This window comes from Schistocerca americana, chromosome 5, assembly GCF_021461395.2.
Source record: "Schistocerca americana isolate TAMUIC-IGC-003095 chromosome 5, iqSchAmer2.1, whole genome shotgun sequence".
NCBI lineage: Eukaryota > Metazoa > Arthropoda > Insecta > Orthoptera > Acrididae > Schistocerca > Schistocerca americana.
This window is the reverse complement of record NC_060123.1, coordinates 167,291,118-167,310,924: the sequence shown is the minus strand read 5'-3', so window position 1 is coordinate 167,310,924 and position 19,807 is coordinate 167,291,118.

Below are 19,807 nucleotides of genomic sequence, written 5' to 3'. Positions count from 1 at the left end.
CCTGCTTTCCTTTAGCAAAAGTTCCCTAGCTGCTAATATCTTATTTGGTGGAACACATCCAGATACATGTAATTACAACCGATGTATCATTCATTGTAAAAAGTGGCACTATACTCTTAACCTCTTTTGGAACGTATGACAGTAGAGTACGATCGTAAGTGGAACCAAATGCTGTGGTATGTTCCTTCCTGCTTTCCTTTAGCAAAAGTTCCCTAGCTGCTAATATCTTATTTGGTGGAACACATCCAGATACATGTAATTACAACCGATGTATCATTCATTGTAAAAAGTGGCACTACACTCTTAACCTCTTTTGGAACGTATGACAGTAGAGTACGATCGTAAGTGGAACCAAATGCTGTGGTATGTTCCTTCCTGCTTTCCTTTAGCAAAAGTTCCCTAGCTGCTAATATCTTATTTGGTGGAACACATCCAGATACATGTAATTACAACCGATGTATCATTCATTGTAAAAAGTGGCACTACACTCTTAACCTCTTTTGGAACGTATGACAGTAGAGTACGATCGTAAGTGGAACCAAATGCTGTGGTATGTTCCTTCCTGCTTTCCTTTAGCAAAAGTTCCCTAGCTGCTAATATCTTATTTGGTGGAACACATCCAGATACATGTAATTACAACCGATGTATCATTCATTGTAAAAAGTGGCACTACACTCTTAACCTCTTTTGGAACGTATGACAGTAGAGTACGATCGTAAGTGGAACCAAATGCTGTGGTATGTTCCTTCCTGCTTTCCTTTAGCAAAAGTTCCCTAGCTGCTAATATCTTATTTGGTGGAACACATCCAGATACATGTAATTACAACCGATGTATCATTCATTGTAAAAAGTGGCACTACACTCTTAACCTCTTTTGGAACGTATGACAGTAGAGTACGATCGTAAGTGGAACCAAATGCTGTGGTATGTTCCTTCCTGCTTTCCTTTAGCAAAAGTTCCCTAGCTGCTAATATCTTATTTGGTGGAACACATCCAGATACATGTAATTACAACCGATGTATCATTCATTGTAAAAAGTGGCACTATACTCTTAACCTCTTTTGGAACGTATGACAGTAGAGTACGATCGTAAGTGGAACCAAATGCTGTGGTATGTTCCTTCCTGCTTTCCTTTAGCAAAAGTTCCCTAGCTGCTAATATCTTATTTGGTGGAACACATCCAGATACATGTAATTACAACCGATGTATCATTCATTGTAAAAAGTGGCACTACACTCTTAACCTCTTTTGGAACGTATGACAGTAGAGTACGATCGTAAGTGGAACCAAATGCTGTGGTATGTTCCTTCCTGCTTTCCTTTAGCAAAAGTTCCCTAGCTGCTAATATCTTATTTGGTGGAACACATCCAGATACATGTAATTACAACCGATGTATCATTCATTGTAAAAAGTGGCACTACACTCTTAACCTCTTTTGGAACGTATGACAGTAGAGTACGATCGTAAGTGGAACCAAATGCTGTGGTATGTTCCTTCCTGCTTTCCTTTAGCAAAAGTTCCCTAGCTGCTAATATCTTATTTGGTGGAACACATCCAGATACATGTAATTACAACCGATGTATCATTCATTGTAAAAAGTGGCACTACACTCTTAACCTCTTTTGGAACGTATGACAGTAGAGTACGATCGTAAGTGGAACCAAATGCTGTGGTATGTTCCTTCCTGCTTTCCTTTAGCAAAAGTTCCCTAGCTGCTAATATCTTATTTGGTGGAACACATCCAGATACATGTAATTACAACCGATGTATCATTCATTGTAAAAAGTGGCACTACACTCTTAACCTCTTTTGGAACGTATGACAGTAGAGTACGATCGTAAGTGGAACCAAATGCTGTGGTATGTTCCTTCCTGCTTTCCTTTAGCAAAAGTTCCCTAGCTGCTAATATCTTATTTGGTGGAACACATCCAGATACATGTAATTACAACCGATGTATCATTCATTGTAAAAAGTGGCACTACACTCTTAACCTCTTTTGGAACGTATGACAGTAGAGTACGATCGTAAGTGGAACCAAATGCTGTGGTATGTTCCTTCCTGCTTTCCTTTAGCAAAAGTTCCCTAGCTGCTAATATCTTATTTGGTGGAACACATCCAGATACATGTAATTACAACCGATGTATCATTCATTGTAAAAAGTGGCACTATACTCTTAACCTCTTTTGGAACGTATGACAGTAGAGTACGATCGTAAGTGGAACCAAATGCTGTGGTATGTTCCTTCCTGCTTTCCTTTAGCAAAAGTTCCCTAGCTGCTAATATCTTATTTGGTGGAACACATCCAGATACATGTAATTACAACCGATGTATCATTCATTGTAAAAAGTGGCACTACACTCTTAACCTCTTTTGGAACGTATGACAGTAGAGTACGATCGTAAGTGGAACCAAATGCTGTGGTATGTTCCTTCCTGCTTTCCTTTAGCAAAAGTTCCCTAGCTGCTAATATCTTATTTGGTGGAACACATCCAGATACATGTAATTACAACCGATGTATCATTCATTGTAAAAAGTGGCACTATACTCTTAACCTCTTTTGGAACGTATGACAGTAGAGTACGATCGTAAGTGGAACCAAATGCTGTGGTATGTTCCTTCCTGCTTTCCTTTAGCAAAAGTTCCCTAGCTGCTAATATCTTATTTGGTGGAACACATCCAGATACATGTAATTACAACCGATGTATCATTCATTGTAAAAAGTGGCACTACACTCTTAACCTCTTTTGGAACGTATGACAGTAGAGTACGATCGTAAGTGGAACCAAATGCTGTGGTATGTTCCTTCCTGCTTTCCTTTAGCAAAAGTTCCCTAGCTGCTAATATCTTATTTGGTGGAACACATCCAGATACATGTAATTACAACCGATGTATCATTCATTGTAAAAAGTGGCACTACACTCTTAACCTCTTTTGGAACGTATGACAGTAGAGTACGATCGTAAGTGGAACCAAATGCTGTGGTATGTTCCTTCCTGCTTTCCTTTAGCAAAAGTTCCCTAGCTGCTAATATCTTATTTGGTGGAACACATCCAGATACATGTAATTACAACCGATGTATCATTCATTGTAAAAAGTGGCACTATACTCTTAACCTCTTTTGGAACGTATGACAGTAGAGTACGATCGTAAGTGGAACCAAATGCTGTGGTATGTTCCTTCCTGCTTTCCTTTAGCAAAAGTTCCCTAGCTCCTAATATCTTATTTGGTGGAACACATCCAGATACATGTAATTACAACCGATGTATCATTCATTGTAAAAAGTGGCACTACACTCTTAACCTCTTTTGGAACGTATGACAGTAGAGTACGATCGTAAGTGGAACCAAATGCTGTGGTATGTTCCTTCCTGCTTTCCTTTAGCAAAAGTTCCCTAGCTGCTAATATCTTATTTGGTGGAACACATCCAGATACATGTAATTACAACCGATGTATCATTCATTGTAAAAAGTGGCACTACACTCTTAACCTCTTTTGGAACGTATGACAGTAGAGTACGATCGTAAGTGGAACCAAATGCTGTGGTATGTTCCTTCCTGCTTTCCTTTAGCAAAAGTTCCCTAGCTGCTAATATCTTATTTGGTGGAACACATCCAGATACATGTAATTACAACCGATGTATCATTCATTGTAAAAAGTGGCACTATACTCTTAACCTCTTTTGGAACGTATGACAGTAGAGTACGATCGTAAGTGGAACCAAATGCTGTGGTATGTTCCTTCCTGCTTTCCTTTAGCAAAAGTTCCCTAGCTGCTAATATCTTATTTGGTGGAACACATCCAGATACATGTAATTACAACCGATGTATCATTCATTGTAAAAAGTGGCACTACACTCTTAACCTCTTTTGGAACGTATGACAGTAGAGTACGATCGTAAGTGGAACCAAATGCTGTGGTATGTTCCTTCCTGCTTTCCTTTAGCAAAAGTTCCCTAGCTGCTAATATCTTATTTGGTGGAACACATCCAGATACATGTAATTACAACCGATGTATCATTCATTGTAAAAAGTGGCACTACACTCTTAACCTCTTTTGGAACGTATGACAGTAGAGTACGATCGTAAGTGGAACCAAATGCTGTGGTATGTTCCTTCCTGCTTTCCTTTAGCAAAAGTTCCCTAGCTGCTAATATCTTATTTGGTGGAACACATCCAGATACATGTAATTACAACCGATGTATCATTCATTGTAAAAAGTGGCACTACACTCTTAACCTCTTTTGGAACGTATGACAGTAGAGTACGATCGTAAGTGGAACCAAATGCTGTGGTATGTTCCTTCCTGCTTTCCTTTAGCAAAAGTTCCCTAGCTGCTAATATCTTATTTGGTGGAACACATCCAGATACATGTAATTACAACCGATGTATCATTCATTGTAAAAAGTGGCACTACACTCTTAACCTCTTTTGGAACGTATGACAGTAGAGTACGATCGTAAGTGGAACCAAATGCTGTGGTATGTTCCTTCCTGCTTTCCTTTAGCAAAAGTTCCCTAGCTGCTAATATCTTATTTGGTGGAACACATCCAGATACATGTAATTACAACCGATGTATCATTCATTGTAAAAAGTGGCACTACACTCTTAACCTCTTTTGGAACGTATGACAGTAGAGTACGATCGTAAGTGGAACCAAATGCTGTGGTATGTTCCTTCCTGCTTTCCTTTAGCAAAAGTTCCCTAGCTGCTAATATCTTATTTGGTGGAACACATCCAGATACATGTAATTACAACCGATGTATCATTCATTGTAAAAAGTGGCACTACACTCTTAACCTCTTTTGGAACGTATGACAGTAGAGTACGATCGTAAGTGGAACCAAATGCTGTGGTATGTTCCTTCCTGCTTTCCTTTAGCAAAAGTTCCCTAGCTGCTAATATCTTATTTGGTGGAACACATCCAGATACATGTAATTACAACCGATGTATCATTCATTGTAAAAAGTGGCACTACACTCTTAACCTCTTTTGGAACGTATGACAGTAGAGTACGATCGTAAGTGGAACCAAATGCTGTGGTATGTTCCTTCCTGCTTTCCTTTAGCAAAAGTTCCCTAGCTGCTAATATCTTATTTGGTGGAACACATCCAGATACATGTAATTACAACCGATGTATCATTCATTGTAAAAAGTGGCACTACACTCTTAACCTCTTTTGGAACGTACGACAGTAGAGTACGATCGTAAGTGGAACCAAATGCTGTGGTATGTTCCTTCCTGCTTTCCTTTAGCAAAAGTTCCCTAGCTGCTAATATCTTATTTGGTGGAACACATCCAGATACATGTAATTACAACCGATGTATCATTCATTGTAAAAAGTGGCACTATACTCTTAACCTCTTTTGGAACGTATGACAGTAGAGTACGATCGTAAGTGGAACCAAATGCTGTGGTATGTTCCTTCCTGCTTTCCTTTAGCAAAAGTTCCCTAGCTGCTAATATCTTATTTGGTGGAACACATCCAGATACATGTAATTACAACCGATGTATCATTCATTGTAAAAAGTGGCACTATACTCTTAACCTCTTTTGGGACGTATGACAATAGAGTACGATCGTAAGTGGAACCAAATGCTGTTATATGTTCCTTCCTGCTTTCCTTTAGCAAAAGTTCCCTAGCTGCTAATATCTTATTTGGTGGAACACATCCAGATACATGTAATTACAACCGATGTATCATTCATTGTAAAAAGTGGCACTACACTCTTAACCTCTTTTGGAACGTATGACAGTAGAGTACGATCGTAAGTGGAACCAAATGCTGTGGTATGTTCCTTCCTGCTTTCCTTTAGCAAAAGTTCCCTAGCTGCTAATATCTTATTTGGTGGAACACATCCAGATACATGTAATTACAACCGATGTATCATTCATTGTAAAAAGTGGCACTACACTCTTAACCTCTTTTGGAACGTATGACAGTAGAGTACGATCGTAAGTGGAACCAAATGCTGTGGTATGTTCCTTCCTGCTTTCCTTTAGCAAAAGTTCCCTAGCTGCTAATATCTTATTTGGTGGAACACATCCAGATACATGTAATTACAACCGATGTATCATTCATTGTAAAAAGTGGCACTATACTCTTAACCTCTTTTGGAACGTATGACAGTAGAGTACGATCGTAAGTGGAACCAAATGCTGTGGTATGTTCCTTCCTGCTTTCCTTTAGCAAAAGTTCCCTAGCTGCTAATATCTTATTTGGTGGAACACATCCAGATACATGTAATTACAACCGATGTATCATTCATTGTAAAAAGTGGCACTACACTCTTAACCTCTTTTGGAACGTATGACAGTAGAGTACGATCGTAAGTGGAACCAAATGCTGTGGTATGTTCCTTCCTGCTTTCCTTTAGCAAAAGTTCCCTAGCTGCTAATATCTTATTTGGTGGAACACATCCAGATACATGTAATTACAACCGATGTATCATTCATTGTAAAAAGTGGCACTACACTCTTAACCTCTTTTGGAACGTATGACAGTAGAGTACGATCGTAAGTGGAACCAAATGCTGTGGTATGTTCCTTCCTGCTTTCCTTTAGCAAAAGTTCCCTAGCTGCTAATATCTTATTTGGTGGAACACATCCAGATACATGTAATTACAACCGATGTATCATTCATTGTAAAAAGTGGCACTATACTCTTAACCTCTTTTGGAACGTATGACAGTAGAGTAGGATCGTAAGTGGAACCAAATGCTGTGGTATGTTCCTTCCTGCTTTCCTTTAGCAAAAGTTCCCTAGCTGCTAATATCTTATTTGGTGGAACACATCCAGATACATGTAATTACAACCGATGTATCATTCATTGTAAAAAGTGGCACTATACTCTTAACCTCTTTTGGAACGTATGACAGTAGAGTACGATCGTAAGTGGAACCAAATGCTGTGGTATGTTCCTTCCTGCTTTCCTTTAGCAAAAGTTCCCTAGCAGCTAATATCTTATTTGGTGGAACACATCCAGATACATGTAATTACAACCGATGTATCATTCATTGTAAAAAGTGGCACTACACTCTTAACCTCTTTTGGAACGTATGACAGTAGAGTACGATCGTAAGTGGAACCAAATGCTGTGGTATGTTCCTTCCTGCTTTCCTTTAGCAAAAGTTCCCTAGCTGCTAATATCTTATTTGGTGGAACACATCCAGATACATGTAATTACAACCGATGTATCATTCATTGTAAAAAGTGGCACTATACTCTTAACCTCTTTTGGAACGTATGACAGTAGAGTACGATCGTAAGTGGAACCAAATGCTGTGGTATGTTCCTTCCTGCTTTCCTTTAGCAAAAGTTCCCTAGCTGCTAATATCTTATTTGGTGGAACACATCCAGATACATGTAATTACAACCGATGTATCATTCATTGTAAAAAGTGGCACTACACTCTTAACCTCTTTTGGAACGTATGACAGTAGAGTACGATCGTAAGTGGAACCAAATGCTGTGGTATGTTCCTTCCTGCTTTCCTTTAGCAAAAGTTCCCTAGCTGCTAATATCTTATTTGGTGGAACACATCCAGAAACATGTAATTACAACCGATGTATCATTCATTGTAAAAAGTGGCACTACACTCTTAACCTCTTTTGGAACGTATGACAGTAGAGTACGATCGTAAGTGGAACCAAATGCTGTGGTATGTTCCTTCCTGCTTTCCTTTAGCAAAAGTTCCCTAGCTGCTAATATCTTATTTGGTGGAACACATCCAGATACATGTAATTACAACCGATGTATCATTCATTGTAAAAAGTGGCACTACACTCTTAACCTCTTTTGGAACGTATGACAGTAGAGAACGATCGTAAGTGGAACCAAATGCTGTGGTATGTTCCTTCCTGCTTTCCTTTAGCAAAAGTTCCCTAGCTGCTAATATCTTATTTGGTGGAACACATCCAGATACATGTAATTACAACCGATGTATCATTCATTGTAAAAAGTGGCACTACACTCTTAACCTCTTTTGGAACGTATGACAGTAGAGTACGATCGTAAGTGGAACCAAATGCTGTGGTATGTTCCTTCCTGCTTTCCTTTAGCAAAAGTTCCCTAGCTGCTAATATCTTATTTGGTGGAACACATCCAGATACATGTAATTACAACCGATGTATCATTCATTGTAAAAAGTGGCACTATACTCTTAACCTCTTTTGGAACGTATGACAGTAGAGTACGATCGTAAGTGGAACCAAATGCTGTGGTATGTTCCTTCCTGCTTTCCTTTAGCAAAAGTTCCCTAGCTGCTAATATCTTATTTGGTGGAACACATCCAGATACATGTAATTACAACCGATGTATCATTCATTGTAAAAAGTGGCACTACACTCTTAACCTCTTTTGGAACGTATGACAGTAGAGTACGATCGTAAGTGGAACCAAATGCTGTGGTATGTTCCTTCCTGCTTTCCTTTAGCAAAAGTTCCCTAGCTGCTAATATCTTATTTGGTGGAACACATCCAGATACATGTAATTACAACCGATGTATCATTCATTGTAAAAAGTGGCACTACACTCTTAACCTCTTTTGGAACGTATGACAGTAGAGTACGATCGTAAGTGGAACCAAATGCTGTGGTATGTTCCTTCCTGCTTTCCTTTAGCAAAAGTTCCCTAGCTGCTAATATCTTATTTGGTGGAACACATCCAGATACATGTAATTACAACCGATGTATCATTCATTGTAAAAAGTGGCACTACACTCTTAACCTCTTTTGGAACGTATGACAGTAGAGTACGATCGTAAGTGGAACCAAATGCTGTGGTATGTTCCTTCCTGCTTTCCTTTAGCAAAAGTTCCCTAGCTGCTAATATCTTATTTGGTGGAACACATCCAGATACATGTAATTACAACCGATGTATCATTCATTGTAAAAAGTGGCACTACACTCTTAACCTCTTTTGGAACGTATGACAGTAGAGTACGATCGTAAGTGGAACCAAATGCTGTGGTATGTTCCTTCCTGCTTTCCTTTAGCAAAAGTTCCCTAGCTGCTAATATCTTATTTGGTGGAACACATCCAGATACATGTAATTACAACCGATGTATCATTCATTGTAAAAAGTGGCACTACACTCTTAACCTCTTTTGGAACGTATGACAGTAGAGTACGATCGTAAGTGGAACCAAATGCTGTGGTATGTTCCTTCCTGCTTTCCTTTAGCAAAAGTTCCCTAGCTGCTAATATCTTATTTGGTGGAACACATCCAGATACATGTAATTACAACCGATGTATCATTCATTGTAAAAAGTGGCACTATACTCTTAACCTCTTTTGGAACGTATGACAGTAGAGTACGATCGTAAGTGGAACCAAATGCTGTGGTATGTTCCTTCCTGCTTTCCTTTAGCAAAAGTTCCCTAGCTGCTAATATCTTATTTGGTGGAACACATCCAGATACATGTAATTACAACCGATGTATCATTCATTGTAAAAAGTGGCACTACACTCTTAACCTCTTTTGGAACGTATGACAGTAGAGTACGATCGTAAGTGGAACCAAATGCTGTGGTATGTTCCTTCCTGCTTTCCTTTAGCAAAAGTTCCCTAGCTGCTAATATCTTATTTGGTGGAACACATCCAGATACATGTAATTACAACCGATGTATCATTCATTGTAAAAAGTGGCACTATACTCTTAACCTCTTTTGGAACGTATGACAGTAGAGTACGATCGTAAGTGGAACCAAATGCTGTGGTATGTTCCTTCCTGCTTTCCTTTAGCAAAAGTTCCCTAGCTGCTAATATCTTATTTGGTGGAACACATCCAGATACATGTAATTACAACCGATGTATCATTCATTGTAAAAAGTGGCACTACACTCTTAACCTCTTTTGGAACGTATGACAGTAGAGTACGATCGTAAGTGGAACCAAATGCTGTGGTATGTTCCTTCCTGCTTTCCTTTAGCAAAAGTTCCCTAGCTGCTAATATCTTATTTGGTGGAACACATCCAGATACATGTAATTACAACCGATGTATCATTCATTGTAAAAAGTGGCACTACACTCTTAACCTCTTTTGGAACGTATGACAGTAGAGTACGATCGTAAGTGGAACCAAATGCTGTGGTATGTTCCTTCCTGCTTTCCTTTAGCAAAAGTTCCCTAGCTGCTAATATCTTATTTGGTGGAACACATCCAGATACATGTAATTACAACCGATGTATCATTCATTGTAAAAAGTGGCACTATACTCTTAACCTCTTTTGGAACGTATGACAGTAGAGTACGATCGTAAGTGGAACCAAATGCTGTGGTATGTTCCTTCCTGCTTTCCTTTAGCAAAAGTTCCCTAGCTCCTAATATCTTATTTGGTGGAACACATCCAGATACATGTAATTACAACCGATGTATCATTCATTGTAAAAAGTGGCACTACACTCTTAACCTCTTTTGGAACGTATGACAGTAGAGTACGATCGTAAGTGGAACCAAATGCTGTGGTATGTTCCTTCCTGCTTTCCTTTAGCAAAAGTTCCCTAGCTGCTAATATCTTATTTGGTGGAACACATCCAGATACATGTAATTACAACCGATGTATCATTCATTGTAAAAAGTGGCACTACACTCTTAACCTCTTTTGGAACGTATGACAGTAGAGTACGATCGTAAGTGGAACCAAATGCTGTGGTATGTTCCTTCCTGCTTTCCTTTAGCAAAAGTTCCCTAGCTGCTAATATCTTATTTGGTGGAACACATCCAGATACATGTAATTACAACCGATGTATCATTCATTGTAAAAAGTGGCACTATACTCTTAACCTCTTTTGGAACGTATGACAGTAGAGTACGATCGTAAGTGGAACCAAATGCTGTGGTATGTTCCTTCCTGCTTTCCTTTAGCAAAAGTTCCCTAGCTGCTAATATCTTATTTGGTGGAACACATCCAGATACATGTAATTACAACCGATGTATCATTCATTGTAAAAAGTGGCACTACACTCTTAACCTCTTTTGGAACGTATGACAGTAGAGTACGATCGTAAGTGGAACCAAATGCTGTGGTATGTTCCTTCCTGCTTTCCTTTAGCAAAAGTTCCCTAGCTGCTAATATCTTATTTGGTGGAACACATCCAGATACATGTAATTACAACCGATGTATCATTCATTGTAAAAAGTGGCACTACACTCTTAACCTCTTTTGGAACGTATGACAGTAGAGTACGATCGTAAGTGGAACCAAATGCTGTGGTATGTTCCTTCCTGCTTTCCTTTAGCAAAAGTTCCCTAGCTGCTAATATCTTATTTGGTGGAACACATCCAGATACATGTAATTACAACCGATGTATCATTCATTGTAAAAAGTGGCACTACACTCTTAACCTCTTTTGGAACGTATGACAGTAGAGTACGATCGTAAGTGGAACCAAATGCTGTGGTATGTTCCTTCCTGCTTTCCTTTAGCAAAAGTTCCCTAGCTGCTAATATCTTATTTGGTGGAACACATCCAGATACATGTAATTACAACCGATGTATCATTCATTGTAAAAAGTGGCACTACACTCTTAACCTCTTTTGGAACGTATGACAGTAGAGTACGATCGTAAGTGGAACCAAATGCTGTGGTATGTTCCTTCCTGCTTTCCTTTAGCAAAAGTTCCCTAGCTGCTAATATCTTATTTGGTGGAACACATCCAGATACATGTAATTACAACCGATGTATCATTCATTGTAAAAAGTGGCACTACACTCTTAACCTCTTTTGGAACGTATGACAGTAGAGTACGATCGTAAGTGGAACCAAATGCTGTGGTATGTTCCTTCCTGCTTTCCTTTAGCAAAAGTTCCCTAGCTGCTAATATCTTATTTGGTGGAACACATCCAGATACATGTAATTACAACCGATGTATCATTCATTGTAAAAAGTGGCACTACACTCTTAACCTCTTTTGGAACGTATGACAGTAGAGTACGATCGTAAGTGGAACCAAATGCTGTGGTATGTTCCTTCCTGCTTTCCTTTAGCAAAAGTTCCCTAGCTGCTAATATCTTATTTGGTGGAACACATCCAGATACATGTAATTACAACCGATGTATCATTCATTGTAAAAAGTGGCACTACACTCTTAACCTCTTTTGGAACGTATGACAGTAGAGTACGATCGTAAGTGGAACCAAATGCTGTGGTATGTTCCTTCCTGCTTTCCTTTAGCAAAAGTTCCCTAGCTGCTAATATCTTATTTGGTGGAACACATCCAGATACATGTAATTACAACCGATGTATCATTCATTGTAAAAAGTGGCACTACACTCTTAACCTCTTTTGGAACGTACGACAGTAGAGTACGATCGTAAGTGGAACCAAATGCTGTGGTATGTTCCTTCCTGCTTTCCTTTAGCAAAAGTTCCCTAGCTGCTAATATCTTATTTGGTGGAACACATCCAGATACATGTAATTACAACCGATGTATCATTCATTGTAAAAAGTGGCACTATACTCTTAACCTCTTTTGGAACGTATGACAGTAGAGTACGATCGTAAGTGGAACCAAATGCTGTGGTATGTTCCTTCCTGCTTTCCTTTAGCAAAAGTTCCCTAGCTGCTAATATCTTATTTGGTGGAACACATCCAGATACATGTAATTACAACCGATGTATCATTCATTGTAAAAAGTGGCACTATACTCTTAACCTCTTTTGGGACGTATGACAATAGAGTACGATCGTAAGTGGAACCAAATGCTGTTATATGTTCCTTCCTGCTTTCCTTTAGCAAAAGTTCCCTAGCTGCTAATATCTTATTTGGTGGAACACATCCAGATACATGTAATTACAACCGATGTATCATTCATTGTAAAAAGTGGCACTACACTCTTAACCTCTTTTGGAACGTATGACAGTAGAGTACGATCGTAAGTGGAACCAAATGCTGTGGTATGTTCCTTCCTGCTTTCCTTTAGCAAAAGTTCCCTAGCTGCTAATATCTTATTTGGTGGAACACATCCAGATACATGTAATTACAACCGATGTATCATTCATTGTAAAAAGTGGCACTACACTCTTAACCTCTTTTGGAACGTATGACAGTAGAGTACGATCGTAAGTGGAACCAAATGCTGTGGTATGTTCCTTCCTGCTTTCCTTTAGCAAAAGTTCCCTAGCTGCTAATATCTTACTTGGTGGAACACATCCAGATACATGTAATTACAACCGATGTATCATTCATTGTAAAAAGTGGCACTATACTCTTAACCTCTTTTGGAACGTATGACAGTAGAGTACGATCGTAAGTGGAACCAAATGCTGTGGTATGTTCCTTCCTGCTTTCCTTTAGCAAAAGTTCCCTAGCTGCTAATATCTTATTTGGTGGAACACATCCAGATACATGTAATTACAACCGATGTATCATTCATTGTAAAAAGTGGCACTACACTCTTAACCTCTTTTGGAACGTATGACAGTAGAGTACGATCGTAAGTGGAACCAAATGCTGTGGTATGTTCCTTCCTGCTTTCCTTTAGCAAAAGTTCCCTAGCTGCTAATATCTTATTTGGTGGAACACATCCAGATACATGTAATTACAACCGATGTATCATTCATTGTAAAAAGTGGCACTACACTCTTAACCTCTTTTGGAACGTATGACAGTAGAGTACGATCGTAAGTGGAACCAAATGCTGTGGTATGTTCCTTCCTGCTTTCCTTTAGCAAAAGTTCCCTAGCTGCTAATATCTTATTTGGTGGAACACATCCAGATACATGTAATTACAACCGATGTATCATTCATTGTAAAAAGTGGCACTATACTCTTAACCTCTTTTGGAACGTATGACAGTAGAGTAGGATCGTAAGTGGAACCAAATGCTGTGGTATGTTCCTTCCTGCTTTCCTTTAGCAAAAGTTCCCTAGCTGCTAATATCTTATTTGGTGGAACACATCCAGATACATGTAATTACAACCGATGTATCATTCATTGTAAAAAGTGGCACTATACTCTTAACCTCTTTTGGAACGTATGACAGTAGAGTACGATCGTAAGTGGAACCAAATGCTGTGGTATGTTCCTTCCTGCTTTCCTTTAGCAAAAGTTCCCTAGCAGCTAATATCTTATTTGGTGGAACACATCCAGATACATGTAATTACAACCGATGTATCATTCATTGTAAAAAGTGGCACTACACTCTTAACCTCTTTTGGAACGTATGACAGTAGAGTACGATCGTAAGTGGAACCAAATGCTGTGGTATGTTCCTTCCTGCTTTCCTTTAGCAAAAGTTCCCTAGCTGCTAATATCTTATTTGGTGGAACACATCCAGATACATGTAATTACAACCGATGTATCATTCATTGTAAAAAGTGGCACTACACTCTTAACCTCTTTTGGAACGTATGACAGTAGAGTACGATCGTAAGTGGAACCAAATGCTGTGGTATGTTCCTTCCTGCTTTCCTTTAGCAAAAGTTCCCTAGCTGCTAATATCTTATTTGGTGGAACACATCCAGATACATGTAATTACAACCGATGTATCATTCATTGTAAAAAGTGGCACTACACTCTTAACCTCTTTTGGAACGTATGACAGTAGAGTACGATCGTAAGTGGAACCAAATGCTGTGGTATGTTCCTTCCTGCTTTCCTTTAGCAAAAGTTCCCTAGCTGCTAATATCTTATTTGGTGGAACACATCCAGATACATGTAATTACAACCGATGTATCATTCATTGTAAAAAGTGGCACTACACTCTTAACCTCTTTTGGAACGTATGACAGTAGAGTACGATCGTAAGTGGAACCAAATGCTGTGGTATGTTCCTTCCTGCTTTCCTTTAGCAAAAGTTCCCTAGCTGCTAATATCTTATTTGGTGGAACACATCCAGATACATGTAATTACAACCGATGTATCATTCATTGTAAAAAGTGGCACTACACTCTTAACCTCTTTTGGAACGTATGACAGTAGAGTACGATCGTAAGTGGAACCAAATGCTGTGGTATGTTCCTTCCTGCTTTCCTTTAGCAAAAGTTCCCTAGCTGCTAATATCTTATTTGGTGGAACACATCCAGATACATGTAATTACAACCGATGTATCATTCATTGTAAAAAGTGGCACTACACTCTTAACCTCTTTTGGAACGTATGACAGTAGAGTACGATCGTAAGTGGAACCAAATGCTGTGGTATGTTCCTTCCTGCTTTCCTTTAGCAAAAGTTCCCTAGCTGCTAATATCTTATTTGGTGGAACACATCCAGATACATGTAATTACAACCGATGTATCATTCATTGTAAAAAGTGGCACTACACTCTTAACCTCTTTTGGAACGTATGACAGTAGAGTACGATCGTAAGTGGAACCAAATGCTGTGGTATGTTCCTTCCTGCTTTCCTTTAGCAAAAGTTCCCTAGCTGCTAATATCTTATTTGGTGGAACACATCCAGATACATGTAATTACAACCGATGTATCATTCATTGTAAAAAGTGGCACTACACTCTTAACCTCTTTTGGAACGTATGACAGTAGAGTACGATCGTAAGTGGAACCAAATGCTGTGGTATGTTCCTTCCTGCTTTCCTTTAGCAAAAGTTCCCTAGCTGCTAATATCTTATTTGGTGGAACACATCCAGATACATGTAATTACAACCGATGTATCATTCATTGTAAAAAGTGGCACTACACTCTTAACCTCTTTTGGAACGTATGACAGTAGAGTACGATCGTAAGTGGAACCAAATACTGTGGTATGTTCCTTCCTGCTTTCCTTTAGCAAAAGTTCCCTAGCTGCTAATATCTTATTTGGTGGAACACATCCAGATACATGTAATTACAACCGATGTATCATTCATTGTAAAAAGTGGCACTACACTCTTAACCTCTTTTGGAACGTATGACAGTAGAGTACGATCGTAAGTGGAACCAAATGCTGTGGTATGTTCCTTCCTGCTTTCCTTTAGCAAAAGTTCCCTAGCTGCTAATATCTTATTTGGTGGAACACATCCAGATACATGTAATTACAACCGATGTATCATTCATTGTAAAAAGTGGCACTACACTCTTAACCTCTTTTGGAACGTATGACAGTAGAGTACGATCGTAAGTGGAACCAAATACTGTGGTATGTTCCTTCCTGCTTTCCTTTAGCAAAAGTTCCCTAGCTGCTAATATCTTATTTGGTGGAACACATCCAGATACATGTAATTACAACCGATGTATCATTCATTGTAAAAAGTGGCACTACACTCTTAACCTCTTTTGGAACGTATGACAGTAGAGTACGATCGTAAGTGGAACCAAATGCTGTGGTATGTTCCTTCCTGCTTTCCTTTAGCAAAAGTTCCCTAGCTGCTAATATCTTATTTGGTGGAACACATCCAGATACATGTAATTACAACCGATGTATCATTCATTGTAAAAAGTGGCACTACACTCTTAACCTCTTTTGGAACGTATGACAGTAGAGTACGATCGTAAGTGGAACCAAATGCTGTGGTATGTTCCTTCCTGCTTTCCTTTAGCAAAAGTTCCCTAGCTGCTAATATCTTATTTGGTGGAACACATCCAGATACATGTAATTACAACCGATGTATCATTCATTGTAAAAAGTGGCACTATACTCTTAACCTCTTTTGGAACGTATGACAGTAGAGTACGATCGTAAGTGGAACCAAATGCTGTGGTATGTTCCTTCCTGCTTTCCTTTAGCAAAAGTTCCCTAGCAGCTAATATCTTATTTGGTGGAACACATCCAGATACATGTAATTACAACCGATGTATCATTCATTGTAAAAAGTGGCACTACACTCTTAACCTCTTTTGGAACGTATGACAGTAGAGTACGATCGTAAGTGGAACCAAATGCTGTGGTATGTTCCTTCCTGCTTTCCTTTAGCAAAAGTTCCCTAGCTGCTAATATCTTATTTGGTGGAACACATCCAGATACATGTAATTACAACCGATGTATCATTCATTGTAAAAAGTGGCACTACACTCTTAACCTCTTTTGGAACGTATGACAGTAGAGTACGATCGTAAGTGGAACCAAATGCTGTGGTATGTTCCTTCCTGCTTTCCTTTAGCAAAAGTTCCCTAGCTGCTAATATCTTATTTGGTGGAACACATCCAGATACATGTAATTACAACCGATGTATCATTCATTGTAAAAAGTGGCACTACACTCTTAACCTCTTTTGGAACGTATGACAGTAGAGTACGATCGTAAGTGGAACCAAATGCTGTGGTATGTTCCTTCCTGCTTTCCTTTAGCAAAAGTTCCCTAGCTGCTAATATCTTATTTGGTGGAACACATCCAGATACATGTAATTACAACCGATGTATCATTCATTGTAAAAAGTGGCACTACACTCTTAACCTCTTTTGGAACGTATGACAGTAGAGTACGATCGTAAGTGGAACCAAATGCTGTGGTATGTTCCTTCCTGCTTTCCTTTAGCAAAAGTTCCCTAGCTGCTAATATCTTATTTGGTGGAACACATCCAGATACATGTAATTACAACCGATGTATCATTCATTGTAAAAAGTGGCACTACACTCTTAACCTCTTTTGGAACGTATGACAGTAGAGTACGATCGTAAGTGGAACCAAATGCTGTGGTATGTTCCTTCCTGCTTTCCTTTAGCAAAAGTTCCCTAGCTGCTAATATCTTATTTGGTGGAACACATCCAGATACATGTAATTACAACCGATGTATCATTCATTGTAAAAAGTGGCACTACACTCTTAACCTCTTTTGGAACGTATGACAGTAGAGTACGATCGTAAGTGGAACCAAATGCTGTGTTATGTTCCTTCCTGCTTTCCTTTAGCAAAAGTTCCCTAGCTGCTAATATCTTATTTGGTGGAACACATCCAGATACATGTAATTACAACCGATGTATCATTCATTGTAAAAAGTGGCACTACACTCTTAACCTCTTTTGGAACGTATGACAGTAGAGTACGATCGTAAGTGGAACCAAATGCTGTGGTATGTTCCTTCCTGCTTTCCTTTAGCAAAAGTTCCCTAGCTGCTAATATCTTATTTGGTGGAACACATCCAGATACATGTAATTACAACCGATGTATCATTCATTGTAAAAAGTGGCACTATACTCTTAACCTCTTTTGGAACGTATGACAGTAGAGTACGATCGTAAGTGGAACCAAATACTGTGGTATGTTCCTTCCTGCTTTCCTTTAGCAAAAGTTCCCTAGCTGCTAATATCTTATTTGGTGGAACACATCCAGATACATGTAATTACAACCGATGTATCATTCATTGTAAAAAGTGGCACTACACTCTTAACCTCTTTTGGAACGTATGACAGTAGAGTACGATCGTAAGTGGAACCAAATGCTGTGGTATGTTCCTTCCTGCTTTCCTTTAGCAAAAGTTCCCTAGCTGCTAATATCTTATTTGGTGGAACACATCCAGATACATGTAATTACAACCGATGTATCATTCATTGTAAAAAGTGGCACTATACTCTTAACCTCTTTTGGAACGTATGACAGTAGAGTACGATCGTAAGTGGAACCAAATGCTGTGGTATGTTCCTTCCTGCTTTCCTTTAGCAAAAGTTCCCTAGCTGCTAATATCTTATTTGGTGGAACACATCCAGATACATGTAATTACAACCGATGTATCATTCATTGTAAAAAGTGGCACTACACTCTTAACCTCTTTTGGAACGTATGACAGTAGAGTACGATCGTAAGTGGAACCAAATGCTGTGGTATGTTCCTTCCTGCTTTCCTTTAGCAAAAGTTCCCTAGCTGCTAATATCTTATTTGGTGGAACACATCCAGATACATGTAATTACAACCGATGTATCATTCATTGTAAAAAGTGGCACTACACTCTTAACCTCTTTTGGAACGTATGACAGTAGAGTACGATCGTAAGTGGAACCAAATGCTGTGGTATGTTCCTTCCTGCTTTCCTTTAGCAAAAGTTCCCTAGCTGCTAATATCTTATTTGGTGGAACACATCCAGATACATGTAATTACAACCGATGTATCATTCATTGTAAAAAGTGGCACTATACTCTTAACCTCTTTTGGAACGTATGACAGTAGAGTACGATCGTAAGTGGAACCAAATGCTGTGGTATGTTCCTTCCTGCTTTCCTTTAGCAAAAGTTCCCTAGCTGCTAATATCTTATTTGGTGGAACACATCCAGATACATGTAATTACAACCGATGTATCATTCATTGTAAAAAGTGGCACTACACTCTTAACCTCTTTTGGAACGTATGACAGTAGAGTACGATCGTAAGTGGAACCAAATGCTGTGGTATGTTCCTTCCTGCTTTCCTTTAGCAAAAGTTCCCTAGCTGCTAATATCTTATTTGGTGGAACACATCCAGATACATGTAATTACAACCGATGTATCATTCATTGTAAAAAGTGGCACTACACTCTTAACCTCTTTTGGAACGTATGACAGTAGAGTACGATCGTAAGTGGAACCAAATGCTGTGGTATGTTCCTTCCTGCTTTCCTTTAGCAAAAGTTCCCTAGCTGCTAATATCTTATTTGGTGGAACACATCCAGATACATGTAATTACAACCGATGTATCATTCATTGTAAAAAGTGGCACTATACTCTTAACCTCTTTTGGAACGTATGACAGTAGAGTACGATCGTAAGTGGAACCAAATGCTGTGGTATGTTCCTTCCTGCTTTCCTTTAGCAAAAGTTCCCTAGCTGCTAATATCTTATTTGGTGGAACACATCCAGATACATGTAATTACAACCGATGTATCATTCATTGTAAAAAGTGGCACTACACTCTTAACCTCTTTTGGAACGTATGACAGTAGAGTACGATCGTAAGTGGAACCAAATGC